This window comes from Phyllobates terribilis, unplaced genomic scaffold, assembly GCF_046119375.1.
Source record: "Phyllobates terribilis strain yellow unplaced genomic scaffold, ASM4611937v1 Scaffold_1__5_contigs__length_1240528914, whole genome shotgun sequence".
NCBI lineage: Eukaryota > Metazoa > Chordata > Amphibia > Anura > Dendrobatidae > Phyllobates > Phyllobates terribilis.
The window spans coordinates 568325907-568341715 of NW_027362761.1; positions in this window are offsets into that span (position 1 = coordinate 568325907).

The window sequence follows — 15809 nt, forward strand, 5'->3', positions numbered from 1 at the left end:
ACCTGATGGAGCTAAGTATAGATGGACTAACAGAACAAGTCCCACACACTGCTAGAAGGCCAAATATTTTTCAGAGCTAGATGCAGAAAAATATTATATTCAATTTGCAACCTGATGGAGGTCAGTATAGATCGACTAATAGACCAAGTCCCACACACTGCTAGAAGCCCAAATATTTTTTCAGAGCTAGATGCAGAAAAAAATTATATTCAATTTGCAACCTGATGGAGGTCAGTATAGATGGACTAATAGAACAAGTCCCACACACAGCTAGAAGCCCAAATATTTTTTCAGAGGCAGATGCAGAAAAAAATTATATTCAGTTTGCAACCTGATGGAGGTCGGTATAGATGGACTAATAGAACAAGTCCCACACACTGCTAGAAGGACAAATATTTTTTCAGAGCTAGATGCAGAAAAATATTATATTCAATTTGCAGCCTGATGGAGGTCTGTATAGATGGATTAATAGAACAAGTCCCACACACTGCTAGAAGCCCAAATATTTTTTCAGAGCTAGATGCAGACAAAAAATTATTTTGAATTTGCAACCTGATGGAGGTCAGTATAGATGGACTAGTAGAAGAAGTCCCACACACTGCTAGAAGGACAAATATTTTTTCAGAGCTAGATGCAGAAAAAAATTATATTCAGTTTGCAACCTGATGGAGGTCAGTATAGATGGACTAATAGAACAAGTCTCACACACTGCTAGAAGCCCAAATATTTTTTCAGAGCTAGATGCAGATAAAAATTATTTTTAATTTGCAACCTGATGGAGGTCAGTACAGATGGACTAATAAAACAAGTCCCACACACTGCTAGAAGTCCAAATATTTTTTCAGAGGTAGATGCAGAAAAAAATTATATTCAGTTTGCAACCTGATGGAGGTCAGTATAGATGGACTAGTAGAACAAGTCCCACACACTGCTAGAAGGACAAATATTTTTTCAGAGCTAGATGCAGATAAAAATTATTTTTAATTTGCAACCTGATGGAGGTCAGTATAGATGGACTAGTAGAACAAGTCCCACACACTGCTAGAAGGACAAATATTTTTTCAGAGCTAGATGCAGGAAAAAATTATATTCAATTTGCAACCTGATGGAGGTCAGTATAGATGGACTAGTAGAACAAGTCCCACACACTGCTAGAAGGACAAATATTTTTTCAGAGCTAGATGCAGATAAAAATAATTTTTAATTTGCAACCTGATGGAGGTCAGTAGAGATGGACTAATAGAGAAAGTCCCACACACTGCTAGAAGCCCAAATATTTTTTCAGAGCTAAATGCAGACAAAAAAATATTTTTAATTTGCAACCTGATGGAGGTCAGTATAGATGGACTAATAGACCAAGTCCCACACACTGCTAGAAGGCCAAATATTTTTTCAGAGCTAGATGCAGATAAAAAAATATTTTGAATTTGCAATCTGATGGAGGTCAGTATAGATGGACTAGTAGAACAAGTCCCACACACTGCTAGAAGGACAAATATTTTTTCAGAGCTAGATGCAGAAAAAAATTATATTCAATTTGCAACCTTATGGAGGTCAGTATAGATGGACTAATAGAATGATGCTATGCCCAAAAGGTTTTACTTCACTAGGTGCAGTAAAAAAATTGGTATTCTATACACAGGTGGTGTATCTTGCAACACAGATAGGCTACTCCACTGACTAACACACTCTGCAATAGGCCAAAAAGGATTAGCTTTGCTAGATTCAGCCAAATGCTGTGAAAAAATCTTGCACAGCACTGGCACAGACCTGCCTGGCAAAAACTGATAGGAACTGATGTAACTTAGTCCTGAAAAGGACTGCAATTACAATTAGTCTTTACTCCCTCAACCTATCTATTTAAGAGCACAGACCTGCCTGATAAAAGTCGTAGGAAATGCTGTAACCTAGTCCTTAAATGGACTGCAATCACAACTATTCCCTACTCCCAAGCTATCTGTAGATTTGTGCGAAAATTGGCTTGAAATTAACAAGGTATAGCGCACACAGCAACAGCGGTGCCGTCTAACACGCAGCTGCAGCAGTGAGAAAATGGTGGCGACGGGGAAAATGGCTGGGTCTTATAGGGCAAGGACATGTGACATACACTGCCAATGACACATGCCCTTGCTTGTGTGAAAAAAAGCACTTCGCTCCGTGTGTGCGCTGCTGATAGGCTGACAGATTGCACCTCCCCACTGTAAATGCGGGAAAGAGAAAAAAAAATGGAGATCTTCATTATTCCTGCAGAGATCCATCCCCTGCCCCTCCCCCCGCCCCGCTGTACACTCAAACTGTGTTTTAACATTAATTTTCAGCATTACTGAGAAAAAATCCAGTTATGATTTTGGTGCACGAACAGTTATCGAACATAACCTCGAACAGCCGAATTTTTCTCAAATCATTCGTGTTCGCCTAACGGCTCGAACACCGCCCAAAACAGCTCGAATTTGAGATTGGCGAACAGTTCTAGTCGAACAACGCTCATCTCTACTCCACACCACTTAGGCTGTGTGCCCACGTAGCGTTTTTCAAGCGTATATGCTGCGGAATTTCCGCAGCGTAAACGCTTGAAAAACGCATGTATATCCGCACCCCATGGTCCCCAATGGCATTCCGCAATGTCAATGCCCATGCTGCGGATTTTTCCGCAGCGTTTATGCTGCGGTCAAAAATCCGCAGCATGTTCATTAATTTTGCGGAAGCGCAGCGGAATCAATGTGCGGATGGTACCCAAGTCTGGATGAGAGGAGACTCTCATCCAGACCTGGGTACCAAAGAACCTGTAAAAAAAAGAATAAAATAAAGTTTATACTTATCTTCTGATGTTTTCCCTCCGTCGCGCTGTTGTCTGAAGGACCTGCCACGTCATTGAGTCATGTGACCCACCACATGACACAATGACATCACCGCAGGTCCTGCACACAACAGCGTGAGCCGCTCAAGCCTCCGGACGGGGAAGAGAATGCATCAGAAGGTGAGTATAAAGTTTATTTTTTTATTTTTTACCATTCTGAACAAGTTGTCAAGCACTTTTCCAAGTGATGCTTGGAGAAGTGCTTGATAACCCGCATGCGGAAATGCATGCAAAGACGCCTCACAAACGCTTCTACCTGGCGGGAAAACCGCATGTAATATCCGCATGCGATTTTCCCGCCAGGGAGAAGCGTAAAAAATATGCTTCAGGTCCGCAACGTGGGCACATAGCCTAACCCGCTACTTTAAATATGCTGGCCAAAGTGTTTTCTATATGGAAGACTATGCGGTGCGCATTATGCTATATGGAGGACTATGGGGTGTGTATTATACTATATGGAGGACTATGGGCTGTGCATTATACTATATGGAGGAGTACGGGCTGTGCATTATACTATATGGAGGACTATGGGCTGTGCATTATACTATATGGAGGACTATGGGGTGTGCATTATACTATATGGAGGAGTACGGGCTGTGCATTATACTATATGGAGGACTATGGGGTGTGTATTATACTATATGGAGGACTATGGGCTGTGCATTATACTATATGGAGGACTATGTGGTGTGCATTATACTATATGGAGGACTACGGGCTGTGCATTATACTATATGGAGGACTATGGGGTGTGCATTATACTATATAGAGGACTATGGAGTGTGTATTATACTATATGAATGACTACGGGTTGCATTATACTATGTGGAGGACTATGGTGCGTGCATTATACTATATGGAGAACTATGGAGTGTGTATTATACTATATGAATGACTACGGGCTGTACATTATACTATATGGAGGACTATGAGGTGTGTATTATACTATATGGAGGACTATGGGGTGTGCATTATACTATATGGAGGACTATGGAGTGTGTATTATACTATATGAATGAGTACGGGCTGTGCATTATACTATATGGAGGACTATGGGGTGTACATTATACTATATGGAGGACTACGGGCTGGGCATTATACTATATGGAGGACTATGGGGAGTGCATTATACTATATGGAGGACTACGGGCTGTGCATTATACTATATGGAGGACTATGGGGTGTGCATTATACTATATGGAGGACTATGGGGTGTGCATTATACTATATGGAGGACTATGGAGTGTGTATTATACTATATGAATGACTACGGGCTGTACATTATACTATATGGAGGACTATGAGGTGTGTATTATACTATATGGAGGACTATGGGGTGTGCATTATACTATATGGAGGACTATGGAGTGTGCATTATACTATATGGAGGACTATGCGGTGTGTATTATACTATATGAATGACTATGGGGTGTGCATTATACTATATGGAGGACTATGGGCTGTACATTATACTATATGGAGGACTATGAGGTGTGTTTTATACTATATGGAGGACTATGGGGTGTGCATTATACTATATAGAGGACTATGGAGTGTGTATTATACTATATGGAGGACTATGCGGTGTGTATTATACTATATGAATGACTATGGGGTGTGCATTATACTATATGGAGGACTATGGGCTGTACATTATACTATATGGAGGACTATGGGGTGTGTATTATACTATATGGAGGACTATGGGCTGTACATTATACTATATGGAGGACTATGGGGTGTGTATTATACTATATGGAGGACTATGGGGTGTGCATTATACTATATGGAGGACTATGGGGTGTTCATTATACTATATGGAGGAGTATGGGGTGTGCATTATACTATATGGAGGACTATGGGGTGTGCATTATACTATATGGAGGACTATGGGGTGTGCATTATACTATATGAATGACTACGGGCTGTGCATTATACTATGTGGAGGACTATGGGGTGTGCATTATACTATATGGAGGACTATGGGGTGTGCATTATACTATGTGGAGGACTATGGAGTGTGTATTATACTATATGGAGGACTATGGGGTGTGCATTATACTATATGGAGGACTATGGGGTGTGTATTATACTATATGGAGGACTATGGGGTGTGCATTATACTATATGGAGGACTATGGAGTGTGTATTATACTATATGGAGGACTATGGGGTGTGCATTATACTATATGGAGGACTATGGGGTGTGCATTATACTATATGAATGACTACGGGCTGTGCATTATACTATGTGGAGGACTATGGGGTGTGCATTATACTATATGAATGACTACGGGGTGCATTATACTATGTGGAGGACTATGGGGTGTGTATTATACTGTATGAATGACTACGGGGTGCATTATACTATGTGGAGGACTATAGGGTGAATTATACTAAACAAGCAAAATGCTGCTCATTCATCGGGTGATTGGATTGTTTATGCAGGAACAAACATCATTGTTCTCGGTAGCACATTGCCCGGAGTAAACTGCAGATAAGCTGTTGATCACAGGATACTGTTTGGGGACAGATTGATCTATTAGTGATTGTTTTGTGCCCATCATTCTTCCTCAACCAGTGTAAAGAAGCCGAGAAACAAGCGCCGAACGACTTCAGTATTGTCGATCACACTCGTTTAACGGCCTGAACTCAACGCATGTGAATACAACCGAAATGTTTCTGTGTGATGGTGCAATATGTCAGCATTTGGGGCCCCACTTTAACCCCTTAAGCCCCGCGGGTGGTTTGCACGTTAATGACCGGGCTAATTTTTACAATTCTGACCACTGTCATTTTATGAGGTAATTACTCTGGAACGCTTCAACGGATCCCCCTGATTCTGAGATTATTTTTTCGTGACTTATTGTACTTCATGATTGTGGAAAAATTTCTTCGATATCACTTGCGTTTATTTGTGAAAAAAACGGAAATTTGGCAAAAATTTTGAAAATTTTGCAATTTTCAAAATTTGAATTTTTAAGCCCTGAAATCAGAGCGATATGTCACACAAAAGAGTTAATAAATAACATTTCCCATATGTCTACTTTACATCAGCACAATTTTGGAACCAAAATTGTTTTTTGTTAGGGAGCTATAAGGGTTAAAAGTTGACCAGCGATTTCTCATTTTTCCAACAAAATTTACAAAACCATTTTTTTAGGGACCACATCACATTTGAAGTCACTTTGAGAGGTCTTTATGACAGAAAATACCCAAAAGTGACACCATTCTAAAAACTGCACCCCTCAAGGTGCTCAAAACCACATTCAAGAACTTTATTAACCCTTCAGGTGCTTCATAGGAATTTTTTGAATGTGGAAGAAAAAAATGAACATTTAACTTTTTTCACAAAAATGTTACTTTAGACCCAATTTTTTTTATTTTCACAGGGGTAACAAGAAAAAATGGACTGCAAAATTTGTTGTGCAATTTCCCCTGGGCACGAAGATACCCAATATTTGGGGAAAAAACACTGTTTGGGCGCACTGTAGGGCTCGGAAGAGAAGGAGCGCCATTTGACTTTTTGATTGTAAAATTTGCTTGAATAATTAGCGGACACCATGTTGCGTTTAGAGAGCCCCTGTGTGCCCAAACATTGGAGCTCCCCCACAAGTGACCCCAGGTGCTTCACAAATTGATTCGTAAAAATGAAAAAGTGAAAAAAAAAACACATTTTCATTTTTACGAATAAATTTGTGAAGCACCTGGGGGTTCCAACTGCTCACTATGCATCTAGATAGGTGCCTTGGGGGGTCTAGTTTCCAAAATGGGGTCACTTGTGGGGGAGCTCCAATGTTTGGGCACACAGGGACTCTCTAAATGCAACATGGTATCCGCTAACAAATTGAATGGAAAATCGGCTCAAATTGTTAGCGGACACCACATTGCGTTTGGAGAGCCCCTCTGTGCCCAAACTTTGGAGCTCCACACAAGTGACCCCATTTTGGAAACTAGACCCCCCAAGGCACCTTTCTAGATGCATAGTGAGCACTTGGAACCCCCAGGTGCTTCACAAATTGATTCGTAATAATGAAAAAGTGAAAAAAAAAACACATTTTCATTTTTACGAATAAATTTGTGAAGCACCTAGGGGTTCCAAGTGCTCACTATGCATCTAGATAGGTGCCTTGGGGGGTCTAGTTTCCAAAATGGGGTCACTTGTGGGGGAGCTCCAATGTTTGGGCACACAGGGACTCTCTAAATGCAACATGGTATCCGCTAACAAATTGAATGGAAAATCGGCTCAAATTGTTAGCGGACACCACATTGCGTTTGGAGAGCCCGTCTGTGCCCAAACTTTGGAGCTCCCCCACAAGTGACCCCATTTTGGAAACTAGACCCCCCAAGGCACCTATCTAGATTCATAGTGAGCACTTGGAACCCCAGGTGCTTCACAAATTGATTCATAAAAATGAAAAAGTGTTTTTTTTTTCACTTTTTCATTATTACGAATCAATTTGTGAAGCACCTGGGGGTTCCAAGTGCTCACTATGCATCTAGAAAGGTGCCTTGGGGGGTCTAGTTTCCAAAATGGGGTCACTTGTGGGGGAGCTCCAATGTTTGGGCACACAGGGGCTCTCCAAACGCAACATGGCGTCTGCTAACAACTTGAGCCGATTTTCCATTCAATTTGTTAGCGGACACCATGTCGCGTTTGGAGAGCCCGTGATGTGCCTAAACAGTGGAGCTCCCCCACAAGTGTCCCCATTTTGGAAACTATACCCCTCAAGAATTTTATTAAGGTGTATAGTGAACATTTTGAACCCAGAGGTACGGCACAGAATTTGTTTACATTAGGTCATCATATTGAATAAGTTGTCATTATTCTTGAGCGCAAGTGCTTGCTACTTGAGTTTGCATCGGGTACTCAGGTATGCACCATGTACAGCGTGTGCTCGAGTGACATGCTCGAGTCCCTGCTCCGCATGTTTCACGGTTATTAGACACCCAAAAAAAAACATGCGGGGATCGCTCGTGCATGGCAGGCAATCCCCGTAAAGTTTTTTGGCCGCGAAGCATATGGGGCAGAGACTCGAGCATGTCACTCAAATACCCACGATACTCAATGCATACCAGAGCACCCGATGCAAACTCAAGTAGCGAGCACTTGCTCTCAACACTAGTCACCATATCGTCATCTTTTTTTCTTACTTTTGAAAAAAATCCCAACCCCAGCCCTAACCCTAGCACAACCCTAGCCCCAGCACAACCCTAGCCCCAGCACAACCCTAGCCCCAAACCCAGCCCTAACCCTAGCCCAATCCTAACCCAAGAGTTTATTTTTGACGCCGTTCCTTGTGCGGTATAAGTGATTAGACGACTTTATTCTTCGGGTCGGTGTGATTACAGCAATGCCAGAATCATATGGGGTTTTTATGACTGACAGCTGTCACACACTAAAAGACGCATTTTTTGTAAAATCTAGTTTTTGCATCGCCATATTTTGAGAGCTATAATTTTTCCAGATTTTGGCAGACAGTCATGTGACGGCTCGTTTTTTGCGGGATGACTTGACGTTGTTATTGGTGCCATTTTCAGGCACGTGACATTTTTTGATCGCTTTCTATTCCGATTTTTGGGAGGCAGAATAAACAAAAACCAACAATTCAGGAATTGTTTTTTTTTTTTTATTCTGTTCCGCGTGTGGTAAAATTGATGAGGTAGCTTTATTCTTCGGGTCAGTACGTTTACAGCGGTACCACATTTGTATCATTTTTCTATGTTTTGGCGCTTATACACAATAAAAGCTATTTTATAGAAAAAAATATTTTTTAGTATCGCTTTATTCTGAGAGCTATACATTTTTTATTTTTCGGCGGATGGAGCTGTGTGGCAGCTTATTTTTTGCGGGACGAGATGACGTTTTCAGCGGTATCATTTTTATTTATATGCGTCTTTTTGATCGCGTGTTATTCCACTTTTTATTTGGCGGTATGGTGATAAAGCATTGTTTTTTGCTTCGTTTTTTTTTTTTTTTTTTTACCGTGTTCACTGAAGGGGTTAACTAGTGGGACAGTTTTATAGGTCAGGATTTTCCGGACGCGGCGATACCAAATATGTGTACTTTTATTGTTTTTTTTTTATTTTTTTTATAATAATATTTATTGATGGGTACATTATATTTTTATTTTTGGTGTATTATTATTTTTATTTTTTTTATAATATTTTTGCACATTTTTTTTTTTTTTTTTTCCACTTTCACACAGTTTATACACTTTATTACTTTGTCCCACTCTGGGACTTTCACTTTTTTTTTTCTGATCGCCTGCATGGCACAGGAATGGAGCACCATCCCTATGCCATGAAGGCTGTCAGAAGTGCACAGTGTGAAGATTGCTTGGAGATGCACTGCGCATGTCCAAGCAATCTTCCTGCTCTCTGGTGACCCGGCTGTTGTCATGACGACATCGGGTCGTCATGGCAATACCCGGGAAGCCTTTGCAGACTGCGCTGGAAGCCGGAAGAGGAGGTGAGTATCGCCGATCACCTCCCCTTGCCCCCGCAATGCCGCGATCGACTTCGATCGCAGCATTGCGGGGGTTAATGTGCTGGGAGCAGTGCGGGACTGCTCCCTGCACATAGTACCGGGTGTCAGCTGTGACAATCAGCTGACACCCGGCGGTGATCGCGCCCGCACAGCCTGTGTGCGCGCGCGATCGCGATGACGTACTAATACGGGTCTGGCTCTTAAGTCCCAGGGCACAGACGCGTATTAGTACGTCAGATGTTATTAAGGGGTTAAACTTTTGCCTAGGGCCACACTTTGTCTAAAACCGGCCCTGGAGGTGGTAACCGCACACGTACACTTCATAATAGGGAAGCTTTTTATATCTTTTCATTAAATACAAGAGTACCGTATGGTCTGAACTGGAGAAGAGAACTGATGCTGTATTATTAATACTGGGTTTGTTTCGTCCAGCTTGTTTATATATGTTTATTTAGTCAATGTCTCATCGTTTTTTCTATATATATTTGCCTGTCAATGTTTTAATATCACTGCTGTCATTATTTGACTAGACATTGTATGTTTCTTTGTTCCAAGTTTCTGCAGGGTGATTCTCCCTGAGGATTCTTCCCTGGGACATCTCACCCATCTGATTCCAGTTCTCTAATTATTCCTTCCTTTCTTAAAGGTTCGTTCTGTCTGTCTCTTTATTCTGATGCCAAAGCCTAAGAACGCTTGGTGTTCGACATGCGTCTGGTAGAGTAATTTTTTTTTCTGCCTCCGTCCCCCCTCCACCTCTTGCAGAGGTTTCACTGCCTGTTATTGATTTTGTCATATTTCCCCTTAATTTTTAAAATGTTTATAATAAAGGACTTTTGGTTTTAACACATTGTGGAAATATGAACTAGGAGCTGGATCATATCCTTTCTTCCTCTGCTTATATGTTTTAACAATTGCACTACTAGACTGGCAATATTTGCCCTTTTTCAAGATGGAGATTGCTCTGCGCATGCCTGATATTGTTCTTGTGTATTGCAGATGGCATCTAAAGGTGATGGAGGCGGAATAATGACGTCATGGGAATTTCCTCTATTTGCCATGTCACCTGGATGGCCGGAAGCGATGCGCGCATAACGCTAGCACCGGCAAACAATTATGTGATTCCATCTCTTTACACCTGTGGGGAGAGTATTTAATATCAGCCATCACACAGTAAGACATATTCCCCGAAGGAAGCCCAAGTGGAACGCGCGTCGGAGTTGCTGGTGCACATTGGGACATCATGAGTAATAGGTAAGCAGTGTTTTCTCTAGATCGGCTCTTTGTTCTCTATCCACATTGTTGTTGGTTACCTGACCTACCCTTATCAATGGTTTGGGGACATGGGCTCCGCTGTCGCTCTGGACCTTTCGCTCGCTGACGCTTGGTGCGCGGGCGTGTGCAACGCTGCTTAGCAGCGGTGGCACGCTTACGTTCCACTGTCGGCCGGCGGAAGTGCCAAGCAAGAAGTGACATGCGACGGCACATGCGCCTCTAAGAGTGAGCGCTACCCGGAAACAATCCTATACATCGGACCGATGCTAAAATGACACAACAAGCCTCTATTTAAGGCAACGTGGGCTCATCTCCAAAATATACGCCCCCCGACGAAGCAAGGGCGAAACGCACGTAGGGGCGCGAGGGCACGAGTGGTACTCATTTACTTCTGCAAGTAAGTACTCTTGACCAATATTTGGCGGTGTGGATGTTATTCAGACTGATTCTGATAGAGGCAGGACTTTAGATTGGGTCCTACGCTAGGTATAGCCCCAATATTAGAGGGATCTGATACTAGGCTTATAGGCATACAAATGTTTCACTATAAACTGATGGATTATATGTGAGCCCAATGAGGAAGTCATGTTTACATTATGCACTATGCACTATGCACTGTTCACCTTAATTTGATATAGATAGAGAAATAACAATTTGAGTCTATATTGCTGCTAAAGGATATATATTATATATAGCCAATCATGCATTTGTGATATATTTGTATGCACTTCAATGATGTTGGACTAATATACTCCTGATATATCTGCATGCACTTTTTGAATAATGTATGAGTCAGCTGTGCCCTCCCTATGCAGCACCATAATGTTTTTAATATGCAATGTCTAAATAAAGTAGCAATTTTTCTGAAAAGCTCTGGTTGTATAAGCTCTCTTATTTTTGAGGGCTTCTTTTGTTATGAATTAAACTATTAATGGAGTTGAACGTGATGTTCCTGAAATCCTTGTGAGTATGTTGTTATTTACATTTTATATGTAGTCTATACATATGTATATAACCTTATAAGTTTGATATCACAGTAATTGTATTAATGACTCTAAGATTCATTTTGACAACTCATTTTTCCAACACAATGAACATTGTAAAATGAAGAAATGCAAACATGGCATTTTACCCCTCTTCCCTTTTTTCAATATATTATATGATAAAATAAACGGCGTTATTCAAAGCTACAACACTATGCGTCAGCACACAATGATTGCTGGAACTGTAAGACGCTCTTTGTACAGTGAAAATACACAGCGCCAAAAACTCACCAAATATTCATTGTGGGAACTTAAAGTGAAGTTGTCCTGCCATGATTATGGATGGTTTGGCTGTATGAAACAGGTTGATGTTTTGTTTTCATATATTTGAGGAGTTAAGGCCGCATGAATCGATCACCAGCCAATATCTATATGTACAGCTATTAAGTGCTACTGAGTGCTGTGGGCAAAACTTAGATGAGTGAGGTGACTTGATAATCCTGCCAAAAATGATCTGTTTTTAGTGCACACTTAAATCCATAGACCGAGGGAATGAACCTGATTCTCTGGAGTAGTGCACTCTTGAGAGCTGGTGCAGCACAGAAAGTCATGGATGTGGAGGTGGGAGGTCCTGAATATGGAGGATGTTAGTCTTAACTCTTTGGTGTGTAGATATGGTAGTAGACTGACATATGGGAGGAGTTGTAGGACAGTGCAGCACTGTGGAGAGCTTTGTGGGAGAGTGCAATGTCTGGTACTGAGTGGAGGCGCCGGTGTAGCTGCTGGACAGAAATATGAGCCTGGTTGCTGCATTCAGGATAATGACAAATGCATTTAGTGATAAGAAGAACAAATAGTAAGTTACAATTAGCTGTGAGTTCAAAATGAAAAGGGATCAGAGCAACAGTAACAGATTTTAGTTGTTTTTATTAATTAAGAATAGGATAAATGGTTGAACAAAACCAAGAATCTTATCAATAGACGAAATCATAGTCAGGAAGCTAGCCGGGGTCAGATACCAGGTGATCAGTAAAAGCCGGCGGAGCCTGGTGACAGAGGCGTTACCGGAACATGTCCGGGTAGAGATGTCACAGTCAGAAGGCCACAGGTGGATGATGAAGGTCCTTCTGTACAGGTACAGCAGTGGTGGGGGATCTGCTGTACTTCAAGGCGCTAGATGTTGAGGTTTCCCGTCTTTTAGATGGTTCTGGGGGGACGGTGACAACACGCAAATACGCGGGCAGCCCTAGATAATCCACGCCGGCAGGATGATAAGATCCGGCGGAGGAGGGAACCTATGAGAAGAGAAAAATATAATGTAAGTAATGGGACTCCATATTACATGATACTACTGTGTGGTAAAGGAGTCTTATTCATAAAGAGATCAGGGATCATTGTCAGCCATCATACATGTGACAATCCCATCACTGACAGATGACATCTGCTCCTCATGAATTATTCTCACTGACATCACACAACATGGAGCTGATTCTCACACTTACCTCGTCTCCTTCCCTTCTTTTCTCCATTTTCTGAGGTTTGTTTCTCTATACTCAGATTTATAGAAGATTTTCTTTCCTCGGGAGCTGGAAATTCTGATCAGAAAGTAAAAAAACCCTCAGTAATGACACATACTTATAGGATCTGCTTTGTATCTATAATGTAAGTAATGGGGCGACTTATTACATGATACTAAAATATATATAGATGAAGCTACTGTGGCACCAGTCCAAATATTCCCCAAGTGATTCTTGCGGTCCTTTTACTGAGTAATGGCCATGCTGCACCTGTGTTTGGTGGTGCTTCCACAATAGCAGTAATATAGACGTTTGTCAAAAAATCAGGAAAAGATAGCACTCCCCACAGGACATCGGTCTAAAGTCCTTTATTCCAGGTCATGCGTACATGTGAGAGATGGGCATGGAGGATGCGGGAGTGAACGAGGACGATTGCATCCCCCGTGCCCACCACTCACTTTACGCATGACCTGGAATAAAGTATTTTAGACCAATGCCCTATGGGGAGTCCTATCTTTTCCTGATTTTTTGACAAACGTCTATATTACATGATAGTACTGTGCGGTCCCTGTGGCCGAACGGCAGAGGAATCTCATCATACAGAGGTCAGGGATCATTGTCAGCCATCATACATGTAACAGTCCCATCACTGACAGATAACATCTGCTCCTCATGGATTATTCTCACTGACTGACATCACACAACATGGAGCTGATTCTCTAACTTACCTTGTCCGTTTTCTCCCTTTTCTTCATTTTCTGAGGTTTGTTCCTCTATAGTCAGATTTATTGAAGATTTTCTTTCCTCAGGAGCCCGAAGTTCTGATCAGAAAGTAAAATAAATTCTAAGTATCGATACATTCTTATAGGATCTGCTTTGTATCTAGAATGTAAGTAATGGGACTGCATATTACATGATACTACTGTGCGGAACGAGGCTCCGTAGGTCACTGGCGGTCATGTCACCGCTCATCATTCCGGCTCTGACGCTCTACTCTACGAGATCCGACGGAGTACAGCGTGAGACCCGGCAGTGGCTGCTGCTCCAGTCTATAGAGCCCCGTTCTCTCAACTGGGCTCCATACACTGGAAGACAGAGATGGGGGATCGTCGTGGTACCTCAAGGTGGACTATGCCAGACCAGCGTGGGACCTCCACGGGGACCACAGTGAACTGTTCTTTTCTTTAATAGATGGGTTTGGTATTTTTTTTCAAATAAAGATTTTTTTTGTGTTTTTTTTCTCTTTTTACTTATTGGGTTAGTAGTGGTGGTGTCTGATAGACGGCTCTCCATTAACAACCCATGGGCTTGATGTCAGCGCCAGCTGCTGACGTGAAGCCCACAATCCCATTACCCTGATTGCCAATGCACCAGGGCAATTGGGAAGAGTTGAGGCTAAGCGCTAGAATTGGAGCATCTAATGCATGTGCCATTTCTGGGCAGCTGAGATCTGGTCTTATTAGGTTGGGAGATATGCATGGATCTTCCCAACCTATTTATATCAGCCTCCAGCTGTCAGCTTTCCCTTGGCTAGTTACAAAAAATAGGGGGGACCCCAGAACATTTTTTTAATTAATTTATTTATTTTTACACTGACCCTCATGCCACTTATGATCCAGCATTCATATGGGCCGGGTCACGGGTGGAGCTGGCCAATCACAGCCATGCCGATAATTGGAATGGCTGTGATGGGTCCAGAAGTGCCCACAGCCTTGAAGCTTGCTGATTGGCTGCGCTGCAACCTTTCAATAAGATTTATTTGGCTGTCGAACTTGAAAAGTAACACGGACTTATTGGAGAAGACCGTGTTTGGGGTTCTACACCGGCCGGTAGGTGTCTGGTTTGAACCCCGAACTTTACTGTTAGAGTTCGCTCATCCCTAGTGACAATCCCATCACTGACATCATATGTTCCAAATGAATTATTCTCACTAACTTACATCATACAACATGGAGCTGATTCTCACACTTACCTTTTCTGTTTTTCCCCTCTTCTTCATTTTCTGAGGTTTGTTGCTCTATACTTAGATTTATTGAAAAACATTTTTCTTCCTGAGCTGGAAATTCTGTTCAGAGAATAAAAAAAAACCTCAATAATGATATATTCTTATAGGAACTGCTTTGTATCTTTCCTGTATATAATAAAATTGTTCTAGTTCTGTCTCCTCCAGAACTGGTAATCAGTAAAAACTGTACAAAATTAGGGAAATTTAGATACAGTATGGGCCTGTGGATAATTGGGATCCATGGAACATGGATAAGATAGGATACCAATAACAGAAAAACCAAATGGAAATATTTGAGCTTTGAAGTCAACATTCTCATTTTTTGGCTCAATACATACCTGACAATAGGAACGAGAATGGCAAGCTGAAAATAGCATTGTCTCTATTGCATACAGGAAATGATTCTTTCTGCCTGTTTTGGAGAAGAAAAACGTGTAAATCACGAGTAAATGCAGTATGAAAGGGATTGTCTCACTAGAATAACACCGACTATAAGGCAAAAAACAACGGCCAAGAATGGCTGGCATGTAGTACTACATCTCCCTACAGTGTGGGCACCAGTAAAAATGTATGACTGGCTGCAATTATGGACTGTTATCACCAACGGTTTCTAAAGTCAAAGGCACAATGACTTCTAATCATGGGACGATGGATGCTGTATTTGATATTATGGTATTTGTATCCT